The sequence below is a fragment of the Meriones unguiculatus genome, chromosome 6 (assembly GCF_030254825.1).
Source record: "Meriones unguiculatus strain TT.TT164.6M chromosome 6, Bangor_MerUng_6.1, whole genome shotgun sequence".
NCBI lineage: Eukaryota > Metazoa > Chordata > Mammalia > Rodentia > Muridae > Meriones > Meriones unguiculatus.
This window is the reverse complement of record NC_083354.1, coordinates 58,422,742-58,443,543: the sequence shown is the minus strand read 5'-3', so window position 1 is coordinate 58,443,543 and position 20,802 is coordinate 58,422,742.

The window sequence follows — 20,802 nt, the reverse complement described above, 5'->3', positions numbered from 1 at the left end:
AGAGATCTGCTCAGTCCGTTTGGTTTGTAATGTATGTTAGATTCAGTATTTCTCTGTTTAGTTTCTGGCTGGATGACCTGTCCATTGGTGAGCATGACATAAAAAAGTCTTCTACTATAAGTTTGTGTGGGTCAGTATGTGATTTAAGCACTGTTTCTTTTACAAACTTTTGTTTAGAACACAGGTCTTAAGAACTGAAATTCATCTTGGTGGATTTTTCTTCTGATGAGTATATAGTGTTCTTCCCTCTCTCTTTTGAACAGTTTGATCTGAAGTCTATTTTGTCACATAATAGAATGGCTACACCAGCTTCCTTCTTGGGCCCATTTGCTTGAAAAATATCTTTCTAGCTCTTTCCCCTGACATAATGTCTATTTTTGAGGTAGAGATGTGTGTTCTGGATGCAACAGAAGAATGGATCCTTTATTCGTATTCTTCCTGTTAGTCTGTGTCTTTTTATTGGGGAACTGAGCTCACTGATATTGAATGAAATCAATGACCAATGATTGTTGATTTCTGTTCTTGTTTTCTGTGGTGGTGGTAGTGTGTGGGGGGGGGCATGTGAATGAGTACTTTCTTTTGACTTTGCTGGTGTGAGATTATTTATTTCCTGTTTTATCATGGGTGTAGTTAACATTCTTATGTTCGTATTTTCCTTCTATCACTTTCTGTAGGCCTGGATTTGTTTAAATTTGACTTTTTTATTTTCTCCATCTATGGTGATTGCAAGTTTTGGTGAGTGTGGTAGACTGAGCTGCCATCTGTGGTTTCTCTCTATATCTTTCCAGGCCTTTCTGGCTTTTAGAGTCTCCACTGAGAAGTCAGGCATAATTCTAATATTTGTGTGTGTGTTTGTCTGTGCGTGCCCACACGGGCATGTATGTTTGTATATATGTATGTATTGTATATATATGTGTATGTATATTTATATGTGTATATGTATACATATATATGCATATATTTTTATAAGTGTGTATACAACTTTAGTACTTTTAGTACTTTTTCTTTTTTTCTGTGTGATTAATGTTTTGACTATTATGTGGTAAGGGGACTGTTTTTCCTGGTCCAATTATTTAGTGTGCTCTATGTTTCTTACACATTTATAGGCATATTCTTCTTTAGGCTAGGACAATCTTCTTCTATGATTTTCTGGGCCTCTGAGCTAGGTTTCTTCTCCTTCCTCTGTAACTATTATTCTTAGGTTTAGACTTTTCATAGTGCCCCAGATTTCTTGGATAATTTTTGTCAGGAGATTTTTTTTTTTAGATTTAACATTTTCTTTGACCAATGTATTCATTTTTTCTATTGTATCTTAAATGTTTGAGGATTTTTTTTCCATCTCTGGTATTCTGTATCTGAAGATTGCTTCTATGTTTCCTGTTCAAATTTCTAAAATTTGCACTTCCAGAATTCTCTCATTTTGGGTTTTATTTGTTGATTCTATTTATCATTTCATGTCCTGAACAGTTTTATATATTTCCTTACACTGTTTTTGTTTTCCTAAATTGCTCTAAGGATTTATTAGTTTATTAATTCTTTAAGGACATCTATCATATTCATAAAGATAGTTTTAAAGATTTTTTCTGACTGTGTGCTCATCTATGTTGGAATATTCAGGACCTGCTGTGGTAGGATATGAGTGGAGATATATTACTGTGGCTTTTGTTGATTATGTTTTCATGTTGCCATCTTGGCACCTAGGTTTGGAATGATTATATGTCTAAGTGCTGTTTTATAGATTGATATTTGTTTACTGAGTGTTTCATTTCTTGGTTTCTGTTTCGTCTCTGGATTTTTTGAGAGTGGCATAATTGGTTATTGCTTGTTTTCTTGGTCTGTTCAGCTAGTGTGTTCACAGAGAATATCTTCTGGTGTTGGAAGCTGGATGACTGGCATGATTTGGGGAAGGGAAGGTTGGAGAAGAACGTCTTTGTGATCCACTAGGAATGGAGTCAGAGAGGAAAGGGAGACCACAGCAGGTTTCCTGCTACAGAGATGAGGGTGAGACTGAGGGTAAAGCATCATTGGAGCAGTAGGACAGTTGTGGGTTTGCCTTCAACAGACTTGTTGCCTTGGGAGGAATTGCTGTTGGGTTAGAAGGGGGTGCCTGTTGAAGAGGGATCTGGGACAAAACAACAAAGTAGAGGGAGGGGGCTAGGAGGAAATCTTTTGTGGGATCCACAAGAGATGTGGGCAGGAGGGAGGGAAGGCTGAATCTGATGTTTTGTTGAAAATGAGACTTGAGGATTAAGTCTGTGAGAACAGAGAGAAAAGAGGTTTGCAGGCATCCTACCTGGTTTTCTGGCAGTCATGACTGCTAGAGTCAATGTCTGAGATACCTCAGACCAACCCTTACCCTTTTGGAAACCCAGGGAAGAATCAAGAGTCAACGACATTCAAAATGAATGTTAACTTAGTCTTGCTCTATGTTCTCATTTGTCTGCCCAAGGGACCAGCTGTAAACAAGTGTTCACTTACCTATCACAAACCTTCAAGGACATTTGTTCAACCATGTTTGTAGCAGCTTTATTCATAATAGCCAGAACCTGAAAACAACCCAGATGTCCCTCAACAGAGGAATGCATACAGAAATTGTGGTATTTTTACACAATGGAATACTACTCAGCAATCAAAAATGAGGAAATCATGACATTTGCAGCTGGGATACAGAGTTAATAAAATGTAAGTAATAATAAAAATTAAAAAAAAAACCTTCCCTGTTCCCACACTGTCTTTCTCTGCATGTTTGGGTTGATGTCTACTAAAGCAGTCACCATCACCTTTGTGATATTATACTTCCTGCTTAGCATCTTTTAAGTACTTGCTGGAGCTCATCTGTCTTCTGGGGACCTATGGAATCACCAGTCTTTGGCTTAGCCTCTATCTTCACCGTGGAAAACACTACTGCATTTTCCCCTTCCTGTTACAGGTATTGTGGAAGCTGGGTCTAGAAACTAGTTGCCTAACCTCTGACAAGAGTTCATAGTGGGCTCTGCAGGGAGGGACATCTCCCTTGAGAGTAATGTGGACACCAACCCAGCAAGACATTTTTAAAAATTGGCTTCTTCAATCTCCAATTGACAACTTGCAAATGAAAGTTTAATTTCCTAAAAGAGAGTCTCAGTGAGAAAACAAACTATTCTTAAGGATAGGCTACATACCCAGCAGTAGATGATCAACAGAAAATGAACTCAGTGGCATGTTTGGAGTTTCGCATGTCATGTTATTAGGGCTTTTTCTTTTACAAATTTTTATCTTATTATTTTTTATTATATGAATATTTCATAAAAATATTTTTATCCTTTTACCGTAGAGGTCTTTTGCCAACACACACACACACACACACACACACACACACACACACACACCCCACATACACACACATTATGACTACCAATTTAGATTTTTAATGGGGTTTTTCAGTGTGTGAACAAACAGTTCTCTGTTTCTCGTGCCTTCTCTTGGGCTCTTTATGTTGTTTTTTTGTTCAATTTTGATATGTTAGTTTTTGTTTTATTATATATATTATATTATATTATATTACATTATAATACATGAGAAGCTTTTTGTCTTTTAAATGAGATACACAAACTGGAGGTGGGAAGAAAAAGGAAGGAGTAGAGCAAGAGGGAAAACATAATCAGGATATATTGTATATGAAAAAAAATCCATTTTGAATAAAAGGAAAAAATGTCTTCTGGCTGCTTCTGTCAAATGACTGAAACTGAAAGTATTTTCCTGGCCGTTCTATGATATACAGACCTGGAGATTCCTATGTGATTGCACTGGAAAATCTGTTCTGTGAAGTATCCATTGTCCAAAGTGATTCTCTTTCTTGTTTTTCTGTTTTTATTTGTTTATTTGTTTATTTTGTGACCTATGATAACAAAACACCTTCTTCTACAAGCATGGCTGCTTTTGGATTTCTGCCCCTTGTCCCTCACTGCCTCCCTTGACTTCTGTTTGTCCTGTAAACAGTCTGGTTCTGAGATTAGAGTGCAGATTTCTTAGGGCTCTTCCCCCCCCCCCGCCCAGGCATTTTCAACCCTCTCCAGTGGGAGCCGAGTGCTCCCTGATTGGAGCTGAGTGTTCCCTGATTGGGGTTGAGCTTGCTGTGCTGCATCTGGACTTTTTCCTCTTGGTTTCATTTTATGTAGTCTTCATTATTTTTTTTTTCCTAACAAAACTAGTATTTTTCCATCTACCTCTGAATTCCAAGTTTATTTTGTCAGAGATCAGGGCAACATAGAGAAGTTTCATCTGCTGTAAAGTAATATATATATATATGTCATATATATGAATTAAGTTTTCTGTAAATTTCTTATAGTTTTCTATGAATATTTTGTTATATAGCTTAATTAAATGTACTGGTATTAACATACTATTTTAAATAAACCCAGAATTTATCAATAAGCATATGATCTTGGGGTTTCTTATGCTAGCTGGCCACATGTCATTAAAAACTTCAAGCTTGTCACAGATTAAACATACTGAAATATGCTAAGTACAGGCTAACATTAAATATAATCATGATCAGAAAGTCTAAATCGGGAATGATGCTTGAGTGAATGCAATGTAAGTGCATCTCTTTCTACCACACCGAGAAACAACTCCAGGGGCAACCTCAGCTCATCTTACATTCTACCGTGACAGTTATCATGTTCACCTTTCAGGAAAGGTGCAGGCAGAAACTGCTGACGAGACAAACTGCTTGCTATGAGTGATGACAGGAACAGACCGTCTATTGAGCTCCTACAATGTGCCAAGCATTCTGCCAAGTACTGCATAGTTGTTCCAAATACATCTCTGACTCCATGCTACCCCTTGATCTGTAGAAGACACCTGCAATGCCCTTTCCATCAAGTATGATAGAAATAGTGGGTGCATTTATTTTTATTTGCATATTTTCTAAGCTCTACTTATATCTTAGGTTACTAGTTGATCGTGAATCAAAATGAAAAGCATAAGTGTTTCTGTGGATGTCATTGCATAATGCCAAAATTCTTATTTCTGGCACTTAATTATTCACACACATTAACAATGATTTTAAGCAGACAATTGTGTACGTACAATTGTCTGTATTGTAACATGTTTCGTTCATTTAGCGTCATATTGGAAATCGCTTTTTGTCTACACGGAATCTTTCTCACTTTCGTGAAAGTTTATGATGTATTACATCAAATGCATGTAGTATAATTTATCCCTGCAATTCTCTAATCCATTCTATCTAGACTTAAATTATTTCAACATTAAAATTTATAGCTTTAAAACTTTGGTTCGGTTCTTGAGTATATCTGCAGATTATTTTCTTAGACATATGAGTCAATAATCATATGTAAAAAAGATATAGTTTCTTTTTCACGTCTTTTATCCTGGATATTCACTATCATTATTGATGTAAAATTCCATTTATGTCAAATTTTACATTGCTAAGAAAATGCCCTGATGAGATATTATATGACAAGGAATCTCCAAGGATGAAAATTGAGTTTGTTTTCAGTTGGCCATCTACTGCTGGGTACCCTACCCTTAAGAGCAGTTTGTCTCTTCAGTGATGCTTCCTGGGTGAAAAAGAGGGTATTTGCTTTAAGCAGGATGTTTGTGAAACAGCTGACCTTTAACATGAGAGCAGTTGAGGCAGATGGGTTCAGCCTGCTGTTTTCTTGCTTCAGAAGATTGGGTGATCACACGCCCATAGGATGAGATCACCTACTAAGATTAGGTGGCCTCTCTCTTATTTTCCCTGTGCATAATAAACACTGAGGACTCAAGGGGCTGCCAAGACTCCACGCAAGCACGTAGTCCAGTTTGTTCCCAGCTTCTCTTCTAACGTGTGTTTATATTCCTTTTTGAAAATTCTTTCTTTTATTTTTGAGACTATAATATAATTACACAGTTTCCGTCTTTCCTTTCCTCCCTCCAGACTATTGCATATATCCCTCTTTGTTCCTTTCAAATCCACGGTTTAGTTTTTATTGTTGGTGCATGCATATATGTGTGTGCATGTATGTTTCTAAATATAACTGCTCAGTCTATACAATGTTACTTTATTGGACAACCAGTTAATAGGCTGTTCTTTGCAGATGGTCATTCTTCCCACTATTAGCATTTTAGTGTCCTGTAGTTTTTTTATGTAGTTTAGGTAAGGTTGAGGACTCTCTCCCATCAACGTTGGCATATTTATTGGTGTTGTCCTTGTGCAGTTAGTATTTGGGCAGCTATGTTGGTGAGACTGTATGGGTGTAGCTCTTGAAATTGCCAGGAAACTTATTCTCACAACAAATGTCTTACTCTTCTGGCTTTAATAATTGTCTGCCCTTTTACCTCAATGGTTCTTGAGCCTGTTCGTCTTTCATAATCTTCCCATATTCACAGTCAGGTCATCAGACTCAGCAGCACAAGACATGCAAGAGATGAGAGATGCTTCAGGAAGGGAAGGGAGTAGAATGTAGGTGACAGGAAAGAAACATGGATGAATACTCCATGGGATTTTTTTTAATTTTTAAAATTAATTAATTTATTTATTACAATTTATTCACTTTGTATCTCAGCTGTAGTGCCGTCCCTCATCCCCTCCCAATCCTGCACTTCCTTCCTTTTCTCCTCCCATGCCCCTCCGCAGTCCACTGTTAGGGAAGGTCCTCCTCCACTTCCATTTGACTCTAGCCTATCAGGTCTCATCAGGACTGCTGCATTGTCTTCCTCTGTGGTATGGTAAGGCTGCTTCATGCTCATGGGGAGGTGATATAAGAGCCAGCCACTGAGTTCATGTCAGAGACAGTCCTTGTTCTCATTACTAGGGAACCCACTTGTTGACTGAGCTGCCATGGCCTACATCTGTGCAGGGGTTCTAGGTTATCTCCATGCATGGTCCTTGGTTGGAGTATCAGTCTCAGAAAAGACCCCTGAACCCAGATTTCTTGGTTCTGTTGCTCTCCTTGTGAAGCTCCAGTGCCCTTCATGTCTTACTATCTCCCCTTTCTTTCAAAAGAATCCCTGCACTCTGCCCAAATTTTGGCTAGACTCGCAGCATCTGCTTTAGTACCCTGCTGGGTAGCATCTTTCAGGGGGAATATTTTAAGCAATGATGGATGTAGGGAGATGAGGAAGATAAAGGATGAGTATTAAAACCAAGTAAAGGATATGTTGCTCTCCCTGTGGAGCTCCTGTCCTCTCCAGATCTTACTATCTCCTCTTCTTTCATAAGATTCCCTGAACTCCACCCAAAGTTTGGCTATAAGTCTCAGCATCTGCTCTGATAGAGTAGCCATGGATTACTAAACATAAATCTCAGTTCCTGGCATAAAATACCATCTTGTGAGTTTTTGGTTAGTGGGGCTCCAGAATCTCTCAAAACAATCAAGGCTGTTACCATACCTCCTTGATGTCCACCACCACAACAAATTGATATAAACCTTTTGCCGAAGGTCCTATTTGGAAAATGTTGAATTAACAGGTATTTTATCACCCAAGATCCAGTGGGTTATTGTCGGGAGCCGCTCCCGCCATTACAAGATGGCGCCGGTTTCCTGCTTCCTGGTTCTTCTTGCCAAACGTTGTCTTGCGATGTACGCATGCGCCACTTTATGCTAATGTAGGTTTGGTTGTTCTCCCTATTGGAGAACACATGCTAATTGGGTTTTGTGTAGAGCACCAATCACAGACGAGCAAGTCATCCTGCTGGCTATTTAAGCAGAGCACGCACAGGGTTTGGGGTCCTTCTCCATCTGCTTTCAAGAGCTTCACAATAAAATTGCTGCTGGACAAATCCTCTGTTGCCGCGTCATCCTTATCGGCAAAGGCTGCGCGCGACAAGTGGTGCCGAAACCCGGGAACCTGCCGAACCCAGGGCGGAGGGACGACTCGAAGGACCCCCGACTGCTCGTCGGAGGAGGATTCAAGCCAGCAGTGTGAGGAACCGCGGTACTTTTCTGCAAGGTATGATTTCTGTGGTCTGGGGTATTCCGTTTCTCATGGTTAGTTTCGTTTTTGTTTTGTTGTGTTGTTTCTGTCTCAATTGTGGGAAACGGGAAAAGGTAACGTTAAGACCAGGAGTATGGCCAATCTATAAGAAAAGGTCAAGGAGGGTCAGAGAGTTTTGTCAGACCATCAGGATAGTCTGTCCGAAGCAGAAAAGGGGAAGATGTCAAAAGGAGAGAAAAAAACTTAAAAGTGCAGGAAAAACAGCTAAACTCGAGTTAAAAGCTAAAAGGCCAAAATTAACCGCAGATACTAAGAGGGATCCAATTAAAAGAGAGGACGGTCATAAACTGTACCCCCTCTTAGATGAATTTAAAAATCTTAGGGTGGAGTCCTCTTCCGGGGAGGAGACGTCCTCAGAGGAAGAGGAACCACGGCAGTCTGATGACTCTAGCGAGGAGGAAGAGACAGGGCTTGATCCTGATGAACAAGCAGAATTAGATGAGGAAGCGGCCAAATATGAATCAGAAAGATATGGCCCAAACCCTCCTCCGCCTTATGCGCCAGGGTATGGTGCGACAGCGCCTCTGCTTGAGGAGAAGAGCCAGAGTAAAGATAAAGGAAAGGTTAAGACTTCTAATTCGCTGATTTCAGAAAAGGAAAAAAGAAAGATACAGATGGCTTTCCCTGTATGGGAGGATGCACAAAATCAAAGGCAACATTATCCCTTGGATCTAAAGCAATTAAAGGCCTTGGTGGAGTCGGTGCAAACTTATGGCGTTAGTGTGTCGTTTACACTGGCATTAATAGAAAGATTAGCAGCTAATGCTATGACTCCTGATGACTGGTCTAATACAGTAAAAGCATGTCTTTCTATGGGACAATACTTAGACTGGAAATCTATATACCAAGAATTATGTATGGCACAGGCAAAACAAAATATAGCCAATCAACGTCCTCAATGGAGCTTTGACATGCTCACCGGTCAAGGACAGTGGGTAGTTAATCAGACCCTCTACCCTGTGGAAGTATATGAACAGATAAACAAGGCAGCTGTTAGAGCTTGGAAAAGTCTTCCTAATAAAGGGCAGGTTACTGGAAACTTAACAAAGATCATTCAAGGAGCTTCGGAGCCTTTCTCAGATTTTGTAGCCAGAATGATGGAGGCTGCAGGGAGGATATTTGAGGACCCTGAAGGTGCAATGCCGTTTGTAGAACAACTGATTTATGAGCAATGTACAAAAGAATGTAGAAATGCTATCACTCCATGGAAAGGAAAAGGAATAAATGCCTGGATGAGAGCTTGTAGAGAAATAGGAGGGCCGTTAACAAATCAAGGCCTAGCAGCCACTGTACTCTCCGCTCAGAAGGCTGCAAATACTAAGTGCTTCAATTGCGGCAAAATGGGTCACATAAAGAGGCAGTGTCGCTCTCAAGCGCCAGCTTCTGGAGGACCATCTAATAAACAACCGGGGTTATGCCCAAGATGTAAAAAGGGTAAACATTGGGCCAATGAGTGTAGATCAGTTAAGGATATTCAAGGAAGACCTCTTCCCGAACCTACTATAGATCCTAATCAATCATTTCTTCCAAAAGTAATGTAGCGCAAGTTTTTGCTGATATTCAACAATCTATTAGGACGAGAGTAAATCCATTTTTTATTCAACATATGAGAGCACATACGTTATTACCTGGACCAATGTCAAAAGCTAATGACTTGGCTGATAAAGCCACTAGAGCAGTATTCTTTTCGCTTAATTCTGTGCAACATGCCGCAACCTTCCATGAGTTATATCATGTGCCGGCTGAAACACTTAGGTTGAAATTTGGTATCTCACGAGCAGACGCTCGTGATATTGTGCTGAAATGCGCCAATTGCGCAGAGTTTAGACCTACACCTGCCATTGGCGTTAATCCCAGAGGATTGAGACCTTTACATATTTGGCAAATGGATGTTACGCACATTCCTACCTTTGGTAAGTTGAAATATGTTCATGTATCCGTGGATACTTGTTCTGGTGTCATCCATGCCTCACCTCTTTCAGGAGAAAGGGTGGCCCATGTTATTACCCATTGCCTGGAGGCTTGGGCAGCATGGGGAAAGCCACAACAATTAAAAACTGATAATGGACCCGCTTATACTTCTAAGGCATTTCAACAATTTTGCTCAAAAATGGAAGTCCATCTTATCACGGGGTTGCCTTATAATCCACAAGGACAAGGCGTGGTGGAACGTGCGCATGGCACACTCAAAACGTATTTGCAAAAACAAAAAGGGGGACTCTGGCCCATAAACATGGGTCAGAAAGCAACTATCTCCCTTACTTTATTTACCCTAAATTTTTTAAAATTGGATTCTAATGGACAGTCTGCGGCAGACAGACATGTCAGCCATGCATACCCGAAAGAATTGGTAAAATGGAAGGATGTGCTTGATAACCAGTGGAAAGGACCGGATCCTATTTTAATAAGATCCAGGGGAGCTGTTTGTGTTTTCCCACAGGATCGGGAAGATCCAATCTGGGTTCCAGCGCGACTGACTCGGGTGGTGAAGCACGATGACCCTGCTCCTGATCCTGCTGCTGAACGGGATGCTGAGGAGCCAAGAGGTGGAAGGCCAAGAGATTCGATGGGGAATCCTGTCAGCCTTCCCTCGGCCCATGCCGGTGATGCATGATGCACAAGTCTTCCCAAGATTCTTCACAACTAATGACTCTTTGGGGCTACCGTATTTGCCAATATCTAATTCCACTCGTTTGGATATTTCTGTTACACAAGGACTGTTTACTTGGATATCCTCTGCTTTTTCCTATTTTAAAGAATGGGTTGGTGTAGGAATGTTTGGAGTAACCTTGGTTGCAGGACTGCTCCTCTGTTTTTGGTGCTCTACACAAAACCCAATTAGCATGTGTTCTCCAATAGGGAGAACAACCAAACCTACATTAGCATAAAGTGGCGCATGCGTACATCGCAAGACAACGTTTGGCAAGAAGAACCAGGAAGCAGGAAACCGGCGCCATCTTGTAATGGCGGGAGCGGCTCCCGACAGGTTATTCTGTAAAATAGTAGTTCTAATCCCCAGATTCAAGCAATAATTACAGCATCTCAGATAACCAATTTTTAGAACTTTCTCCAGTCCTCATTTCAGAAAACAGAAAACAAAAGTGAAAGACAAAGGTTAAATATCTCTCTTCCTCTCTTCTTTTCCTTCTCCCCCTCTCTCAAACCTATTCTCCTCCCCCATAGTGTGTGTGTGTGTGTGAGTGTGTGTGTGTGTGTGTATTTTCAGAGGCTCAAGAACTTTTATTACCTCTCCTGAAGGGAATATTTTGTTTCTAGAGAAACTGCTATACAATAGGACACCAAGAAAACAAATTTATTTCATTATATTAATTCATTTCATTAACATCAAAATGAATTAAATACCGAAGAATAAACTGTACAAAAGAGGCGATACTTGCACACTGAGTACCATGAGGTATTACTGAAAGAAACCTTAAAATATACAAATGGAATAATAAGTGGTGTTTATGCACAGGACAGACTTGATGCTATTAAAATACACCGCCGAAGGAGTGCTAATATCCACTGCAATGCTTATCAAAACCCATTGACAGAAACAGAAAATAAATTACTTGATATTCACATGGCATCCTAAAAAATTCTGAAAAGTCCAAATAATACTAATGAGAAAAAAGTTGGAGGCTTCACCCTTACTGACTCAAAACACTGTCACAATAGAGAAGACAGAATAATATGGACCGTAACAGGAATATAGACCAGTGAAACAGAGAAGACAGCTCAGAAATAAACTTTAAAAAATCTTTTCTTTTTTAAATCTATTTATTTATTTATTAGATTTTATTATTTAATGCATATTAGTTCTCTATTTGCATGTGCACCTGCATGCCAGAAGAGGGTAGTAGAGGGTATAGATGGTTGTTAGCCTCTATGTGGTTGCTGGGAATTGAACTCAGGAACTCTGGAAGAGCAGACTGTGCTCTTAACCGCTGAGCCATCTCTCCAGCCCATAAATAAACTTTTAAATATAAAATAATATGTAATTATCTCTGACAATAATTCCCTAAAAATATACAATGGAAAACAATTATCTTATGAATAAATGATTTTTGAGAAAACCAGATATTCACATACAAGAAAGTGAAATTAGGTCCTTATCTAACATTATGAACAAAACATAAGTTTAAATAGAAAAGAGACCCATATGTACTACTCAAAGTTTCATATTTCTGAAACAAAGCACAAAGAAAAAAGCTTATGTACATTGGGAATAGGAAGGATTTCTTGGGGATGGCAATCTTTTTAAGGAAAACGAAAGCAAAATACACAAGAAAGTTATGACAAACTAAAAAGCTTCTGTACAACAGGCAAAAATAAAAAGATAAATATTTAGATAGTTATCTGATAAATCAATATATATAAGTTGACTATATGGCAGATAATTGAAAAAGTATACACAGGGTCTGTTGTAATATAATAGCTAAACAAAGGAGACAAAAGACTTGAACAGACATTTCTCCAAAGAAGGAATTTAAACACTCAATAGATAAGTAGAAAGATGCTCATATCACTGATATTCTGAAAAGTTCACCCTCACATTATAAAGTGAAGCCACAATGAGATATTGACTTCCTTGCATTAGCTACTGTCAAAGAAGAAAAAAGTCAAGTGGTGGTGAGAAAACGTAAGAAAAAAACTCTATGCTTTCTTTGATAATGTAGGTGAATGCATCCATGATGGACAGAGAATGTTTCTCAACAAATAATAATAATAATTAGAAAATGAAGCTAGCATAGACTACATCAATCCTTCTAGGATTATATTCAAGAAAACTGAAACCATGGACTCAAGCAGAAATCTACAATCCCATGTTTACTGCTTTGAATCATTCACAACTGGCAAGACTTAGAAATGAAGTAAATGGATGCGGTTATTCACAGAAGTGAAGATATACAGCCAATTTAAATGTCTTTTATAGTGTGAATGGTAAAGAAAACACACCATAGACAGACAATGTCAGATATTAGACATTAGGGTACCCTAGTTTGTGTCTTAGGCCCATTTTCTTGGAATATCCTTTTTGTTGGTATAATTTTCTTATGGAATATATACAATTTATCCTTGTTCATTCAAATGCTGATTACTCTGCCCCACTATCTGGTTTCAATCCTGACATTGCTATGGACATTTATTATCCTAAGCATCACCTGTATCAAGTTTGTGTAAACATGCCACCATTTGTTCTCTGTATTATCAATAAAACAACCAGCCACAATGCTGAGCAATACAGAGAATAGGGTGGGACATCCTTGTCAGGATGGGAGGAGAGGGAAGTGAGTGGCAGGAGTAGGAGAGCAGAGATTGGCAGGAGAGGACTTTGAACCACAAGGAGAGATGAACAGGGCCTAAGATAAGACTAAAAGCAAGTATAATGGATGAAATCTGAATGGTAGGAAACTATGTGGGCTTGGAGTTTTAGGATGGTATAACTATTGCCCAGCATTGTGCTCTAAATTAATTAAACAAATCCTAGTCTCTGTGTGATGATTTGAGTATACACCTGGTTTAGGAATAACTGTTGCTTAACTAGAAGATAATTCAATAGTAAATATTAATATTCAACACTTTTTCTATAATTTTATCCTGAGGTTATGTCTATCCCTGATGTTAATATGTGCTCTTGTATGCAGCAGAAGGGTGGATCATATTTTTGATCAATTGAGACCAATGATATTGGGAGTTATCAATGAGAAGCGCTTGTTGATTTTTATTATGTTGTTGCTGTTTTGGTTGTTGTTGTGGTGGTGGTGGTGGTGGTGGTGGTGGTGTGGGGGGGTATTCCATCTTTTGATTTGGTGGTCTGGGATTATTTATCTTTTATCTATTCCTGGTTAACCTCTTTAGGTTGGAATTTCCCTTCTAGCACATTATGTAGGGCTGCATTTGTGGATATATATTGCTTAAATTTGGTTATTATCATGCAGTGTCTTCTTTTCTCTGGACTCACATCTGTGTTCTCTTAAGTCTATAGAATATCTGTCTCAGCCCTTCTGCTTTTAGTTTCCAATGACATGCCAGGTATTATTCTATTAAGTCTGCTTTTATATGTTATTTGGTAATTTTACATAGCAATTTTTAATATTTTTTTCTGTGATATGTATGTTCGTTGTTTGGATTATTACGTGACAAAAGAAAATTTTTCCTAGTCTGTAGGCTGTCGTTTTGTTCTGACAACAGTGTCCTTTGCTTTACAGAAGCTTTTCAGTTTCATGAGGTCCCACTTATTGATTGTTGATCTTAGAGCCTGTGCTGTGGTGTTCTGTTCAGAAGTTGTCTCCTGTGTCAGTGAGTTCAAGGCTCTTCCTCACTCTTCTTCTGACAAATTTAGTGTGTCTGGTTTTACATTGAGATCTTTGATCCATTTGGACTTTAGTTTTGTGTGGGGTGATAAGTAGGGATCTATTTGCATTTTTCTACATGTAGACATCCAGTTAGACCAGCATTATTTCTCCATTGTATGGTTTTGGCATCTTTGTCAAAACTCAAGTATCTGTAGGTGTGTGGGTTTATTTCTGACTCTTCGATTCAATTCCATTGATCATCAATCTGTTTCTATGCCAGTACCACGTAGTGTTTATTACTGTTGCTCTGTAGCACAGCTGGAGCTCAGGGATGGAGACACCTCCAGAGGAACTGTTGTTGTGCAGCATTGTTTTAGCTCCTCTGGTTGTTTTGTTTCTCCATATGAAATTGAGAATTGCTTTTTCAAGGACTGTAAGGAATTGTCTTGGTATTCTGATGGGAATTGCATTGAATCTGTAAACTGCTTTTGGTAAAATTGATATTTTCACTATATTAATTCTTCTGATCCACAAGAATAGGACATCTTTTGGATTCTTCCATCTTCTGGTTTCTCCTTCAATTTCTTTCTTCAGAGACTTGAACTTTTTTTTTTTATACATGTTTTTCATTTGCTTGGTTAGAGTCACACCAAGGTACTTTATGTCATTTGCGGCTATTGTGAAGGGTGCTGTTTATCTAATTTCTTTCTCAGCCCATTTGTCTTTTGTATACAGGAAAGCTCAGGAGCTACACAAGGAGAACAACAGAGCAAAAATCTTGGCTCAGGGGGGCCTGCAGAGGCTGATGAATCAACCAAGGACCATGCATGGAGAAGACCTAGACCCCTTGCTCAGATATAGACCATGGGCAGCTCAGTCTTCGTATGGGTTCCTTAGTAAGGGGAGCAGGGGCTGTGTCTGACATGGACTCAGTGGTCCGCTCTTTGATCACTTCCCCCTGGCAAGATGGCCCAACTAGATAAGTCACAGAGAAAGAGGATCCAGATAGTCCTGATAAGACCTGATAGGATAGGGTCAGATAGTAGAAGAGCAGGACCTCCACTATCAATGACTAGGGAACAGACATGGGGGGAGGGAGGAGATGAAGGGAAGGTGGGACGGGGAGGAGATGAGGGAGGGGGCTGGGGGCTATCGCTGGGATATAAAGTGGATAATTTGTAATAAATAATAATAATAAAGAAAAAAAGAATTTCTTTTCTTAACCTGTCTATTTGGTGTTTTGTATGCATCTTGTACCTTGATTGGCATCTTTTTCTTTAGATTAGGAAAATTTTCTTCTATCATTTTATTGAAAATATTTTCTGATCTTTTGCCTTGGGTTTTTCTCCTTCCTCTGGTCTCATTAATCTAAGATTTGGTCTTTTTATACTGTCTGAGATTTCTTTGATATTCTGTGCCAAGATATTTTTTAGATTTAACATTGTCTCTGACAAAGGTCTCTCTTTCTATTGTGTCTCCAATGCCTGAGATTATTGCTTCTATCTGTTGTATCCTGTTGGTGAGGCTTGCCTTTATGGAGCTTCTAAATTTTTCATTTCCAGATTTCCCACAGTTTGGGTTTTCTTTATTGACTATTTCTACTTTCATGTCTTGAGCTGTTTTATTCATTTTCTCTTTAAAGACCTCTATCATATGCATAAAAGCTAGGTATTTTAAGGTCCTTGTCTTGTGCTTTAGCCAAGTTGAAATTCTAAGGGCTTGCTGTGGTAAAGTTACTGGGCTCTGTCAGATACATATTGTCCTGGCTCCTGTTTATGTGTGTTTGTTTGTTTGTTTTTTTTTATAGTTGTGTCTAGGTATGGATTTGGATTTGGGAAGGTTGTGATATCTGGTCTTGTTTTTGTTGATGGGTCTTTTATTCTTTGGTTTCTGTTGCCCTCTCTAGTTTGTAAGAGAGTGCAATGGCTTCACATTGGTTGCTATGGAATTCTTCTAGGATCTTGTTAGGTGGAGGGTTACAGGTAAATTGTATTTCTAGGTATTGGGGGATACTTAGGAATGGACATGAACTAGGAGGATGTAGGCCTTGGGAGGTCTACTGGAGATATAAAAGCAAGGAGTTCTTCTGGAATCTGTTTAGTTCCCTATGAATGGGGCAGAGAATAAGAAGAGGCCACAATAGGTAGTCTGCTACAGAGCTGGTTATGAGACTGGAGGATTGGATTTAGAAAAGAAGATGCAGAGTGAAGATATGAAGCTTGCCTACCTGCTTCTCTGCTCTCCTTCTCTTCTCTGGCATCCTCTGGTTCATGAGTTTCCAGGGAATGATTTCTGCAGGTGAGGACTGGGGTAAAGCAATGTGTTGGGGCAGGAAGTTTGGAGGTGAAGGTCTGTGTGATTCTCTCGAGTCTGGGGCAGCAAGGTAGGCTGCTGCAAGTGGTCTGCTACAGAACTGAGATGAGACTGGGAAGTCGTATATGAAGGGGAGAAGGAAGAGGTGAAGATCTGATGTTAGCCTCCAGAATGTAATCCTCTCTTCTAATACTGCCTAATTTATCACAAAACCAAACCAAACCAAACAAAATCCCCTCAGATTTCTATCTCTTACCATTGTTTTCTACTTGATTCTAATAAAAATAACATAGGTTCTGTTACAAAAAAAAAAAAAAAGTATGGTAATCTCTTTTTTTTCTGTGTCTTTTACCTCATATAAATTTACCATCATTTCTTCTTGACCCTTGATAAGGAAAACAAGCATGCTCCCATGTGATCTTTCTGGGAACCAAATGTTTTCCTCCCAAGAAAAAGTTTTATTTGTTCTGCTTAAACTTACAACCTCCAATCCCAGCAGTGCCCTTTACCCTGTTAAAAAGACGCTCTATCGACGGAACTTTCAGAGAAGCAATCAATTTTTAGACCACATAAGGTTTCAAATCTCGACTTTATAACTCAAATCTGTGCAACATTGCAAAGACTACTTAATTATCTCTATGCTTATATTTTTAATTTATTAAATAGTATTGAATTATTTTCTCAAACATTGAACTTTCAACAAACTTGTACATAGAATAAATGTGTTACAAGTGCTGTTTCACTGTTTGACTCTACATTAATTATTTTTTGTTGTTGTTTTTCTATTTCAGTTTATTTGCTTTATATCCCAAAGGTTGCCCCCTCCTTCCTCTCCTTCCAGTCCCCCTCTCTCCTTTACCTCTTCCCCTCTCTCTTTTCCTTCAGAAATAGGGAGCCCCCTCCCTCTGTATCAATCCTCCACAGCACATGAAGTCACATCAAGACTGAACATATCCTTGTCTCCTGAGGCCAGGCAAGGCAGCACTGACCGGGGGAAGTGATCCAGAACTAAGCAATAGAATTCATGTTAGAAATAGCTCCTGCCCTCTCCACTCACCAGGTACCCCATAAGAAGACCAAACTACCCATGGGCCACCTATGAGAAGGGGGCCTAGGTTGAGACCATGCATGCCCCCTAGTTGATGTCACAGTCTCTGTAAACCCTCATGTGTCTGGGTTAGTTGTCTGTTTGTCTTCTTGTCAGGTTCTGGTCACCTTCCATCTTTCCTCCAACATTTCCACGGGATATTAATAACCAGTTGTTGTAATTTCCTGCTATTTTGTTGTTGATGATGATATAGTTTGTGTGTGTGCATCCTTTCTTTTGATTTTGCTGCTGTGGGGTTATTTTCTTCCTGTTTTTTTTTTCTGGGTGTATTTAGCCTCTTGGGCTGGTGTTTTCCTTCTGGTATCTTCTGTAGGGCTGGGTTTGTGGCTAGGTGCTGTTTAAACTTGGTTTTGTCATGGAGTATCTTGTTTTTTTCCATCTATGGTTATTGAAAGTTTTTCTGAGTATAGTAGCCTAGGTTGACATCTGTGTTCTCTTAATGTTTGCATGACATCTGGATTTCATAGTATTTGTTGAGAAGTCAGGTGTAATTCTGATAGGTTTGCCTTTATATGTGACTTGGCCTTTTTCCCATGCAGCCTTTAATATTCTTTCTCTGTTCTGTACCTTTAGTGTTCTATTATTTGATGGGAGGATTTTTTTTTTTCTGGTCCAATCTATTTGGTGTTCTGTAGGCTTCCTGTATGTTTATAGGTATTTCATTCCTTAGGTTGGGGAAGTTTTCGTCTATGATTTTGTTGAAAATATTTCCTGGGCCTCAGACTTGGATTCTTTTTATATTCCCATTATTCCTAGGTTTGGTCTTTTCACATAGTCCCCGATTTCTTGGATATTTTGTCTCAGGGACTTTCTAGATTTAACATTTTCTTTAACTGATGTATTGATTTCTTCAGTTATATCTTCTACACCTATGATTCTCTCTTCCATCTCTTGTGTTGTGTTATTGATGCTTATGGCTGCAGTTTCTGTTCTCTTTTCTAGGTTTTCAGTATCCAGGATTGCCTGGGATTGTGTTTTCTTTATTGCTTCTATTTCCGTTTTTGGGTCCTGGATGGTTTTATTCATTTCCTTTTCCCATTTGGCTGTATTTTCTTTTATTTCTTTAAGGTATTTATTCAGTTCCTTCATCCCTTTGATTGTATTTTCCTGTGTTTCTTTAAGGGATTTATTCAATTCCTTTACTTGTTTGTTTGTATTTTCCTGCAGTTTTTTAAGGGATTTATTTTCTTCTTTTAAGGCCTCTATCGTTTTCATAACTTCATGTTTAAGATCATTTTTTGGGGCTTCCAGTGTGATAGCATCTTCAGGACTTGCTGTGGTAGGATAGCTGGGTCTTGTTGTGGGTTCTTGAACTGACCTCTAATCATTTGGTTGACTCTGTTTTTATCAGGCCCAGTGTCCTCTGATGGGAATAAGTCTCTGGGGTGGTAGGTAGATCTTGTGGTCTCAGGTGTCCTCAGTCCTCTGGTTTTCCTGCTGCCCCCTAATCTGTGCTGGTCTTGGGAGCCACAGACTGGGGTGGGTCCCGGGAAATGATGCAGGCTGGAGAACTTGCACTGCTGGCATCCTCACCACCCACGCTTTGTCACCTGCATTAATTCTTTTATTGCATCTGTCCTTTCACATTTCACATGAATATGTTTCTCCCTAGTTAATAAAAAACAAACATACAAACTTTCCTTCTCAAACAACAACAAGAACTGAGAAGCTTGGCACAATGGTACACACCTGTAATCCCAGCACTCAGGCAGGCAGAGGCAGCCAGCTCTCTGTGAGTTCAGGAACATCCTGGTCTACAAATCAAGTCCCAGGCTAGCCAAGGCTGTACAGAGAAACTGTCTGGAAAAGAAAAACAAAAACAAACAAAGAAACAAGAAAGGGGAAGATAAATGTGTATTGCTAGAAGATAAGAGCCTATGAAAAGAGATATGAAAGGGTAATGAAGGGGAAAATTAGGCCAAGGATTGAAATAAGAGATCACAAAGGGACTCTAATAAATCAGGTTAGGAATGACCCATGAGAAAAGTTGCAGTGGCTTGATTGAGAAATACCTCAGATATGGTTGAACACTTAAACCCCGGTTGGTGGTGATTCTTGGGAGGGTACTGAAATTTTGGAGATGCATCCTTAGTGGAAGAGACACTTCACTGTGGGCTATAGTGAGAATTTTTGTTTTCATTAAAAACACAGAAATGTTACAGGAATATGTTTTGTTTTAATCCCAGGTGTGGGATACGGAACTGCTTCAGATTGTCTACAGCAGCTGACTATGATTTGCCTCCTGCTCTAGCAGAGACGTGATACTGCCAGCTGCAGAGAGTTTCTGCAGGTGTATTACATTTAGAATCCTGGGGACTCTTGATACATGCTGGGGCCTAAGAGTTTATGACTGCTGCTGCTCATGGATTGCTGGGTGTTGGGATTGCTGGATGGAGATATCCTGACCACGAAGATCAAATTTGCCCCAAGATACCCGATGCCCCTAACCAACAAGAAGTAGTCTAACAATACTGATGCCCCCTTTACCTTCTAACCTTCTTTCCATATTACCTATTTGGGGGGGGTTTGGCAGGGACAAGGGTAGTGCAGAAAGGTAGGAAAAATTACCCAATAAAGTAGGCATAAGTCTGGCTACAGGAGGCAAGGTGGGAGGATTTAGAGCCTCACCACACTCACTGTGCTGTTTGCTTCCTGTGTGTGGATAATAAAGTGTCCATTCACCTTCCTGTTCCTGCTCTCTTGTTTTCCCCGCCATTATCAATTCTCCTTCTGAAGCCATTAAGACAAAAATAAACTCTTTCTTCTGTAAATTGCTTTTAGTCATGGTATTTCAACACACCAACGTGAATGTAACAAAAGCAGAAGATGTAAGAGTGATAATAATAGGCGGCAGAAGTATGTGCATACGTTGGCAGCAGAGGAACACGTCTGGGATGTGGGATGGGAAGAAAATGATAGGTGAGTGCTTATTCACAGGTAGAAAACACCTAGCACTTTAGACAATTACTTTATAGATTGTTCTACTGTTAAATAGAGATACTTCAGAAAGTTTTATGGCTATGAAAGCAAAGCTATATATTAAGACTGACCTAGAACAATACATATTGTAAAGCTAAAGTAATTTGTGGGATATTAGAA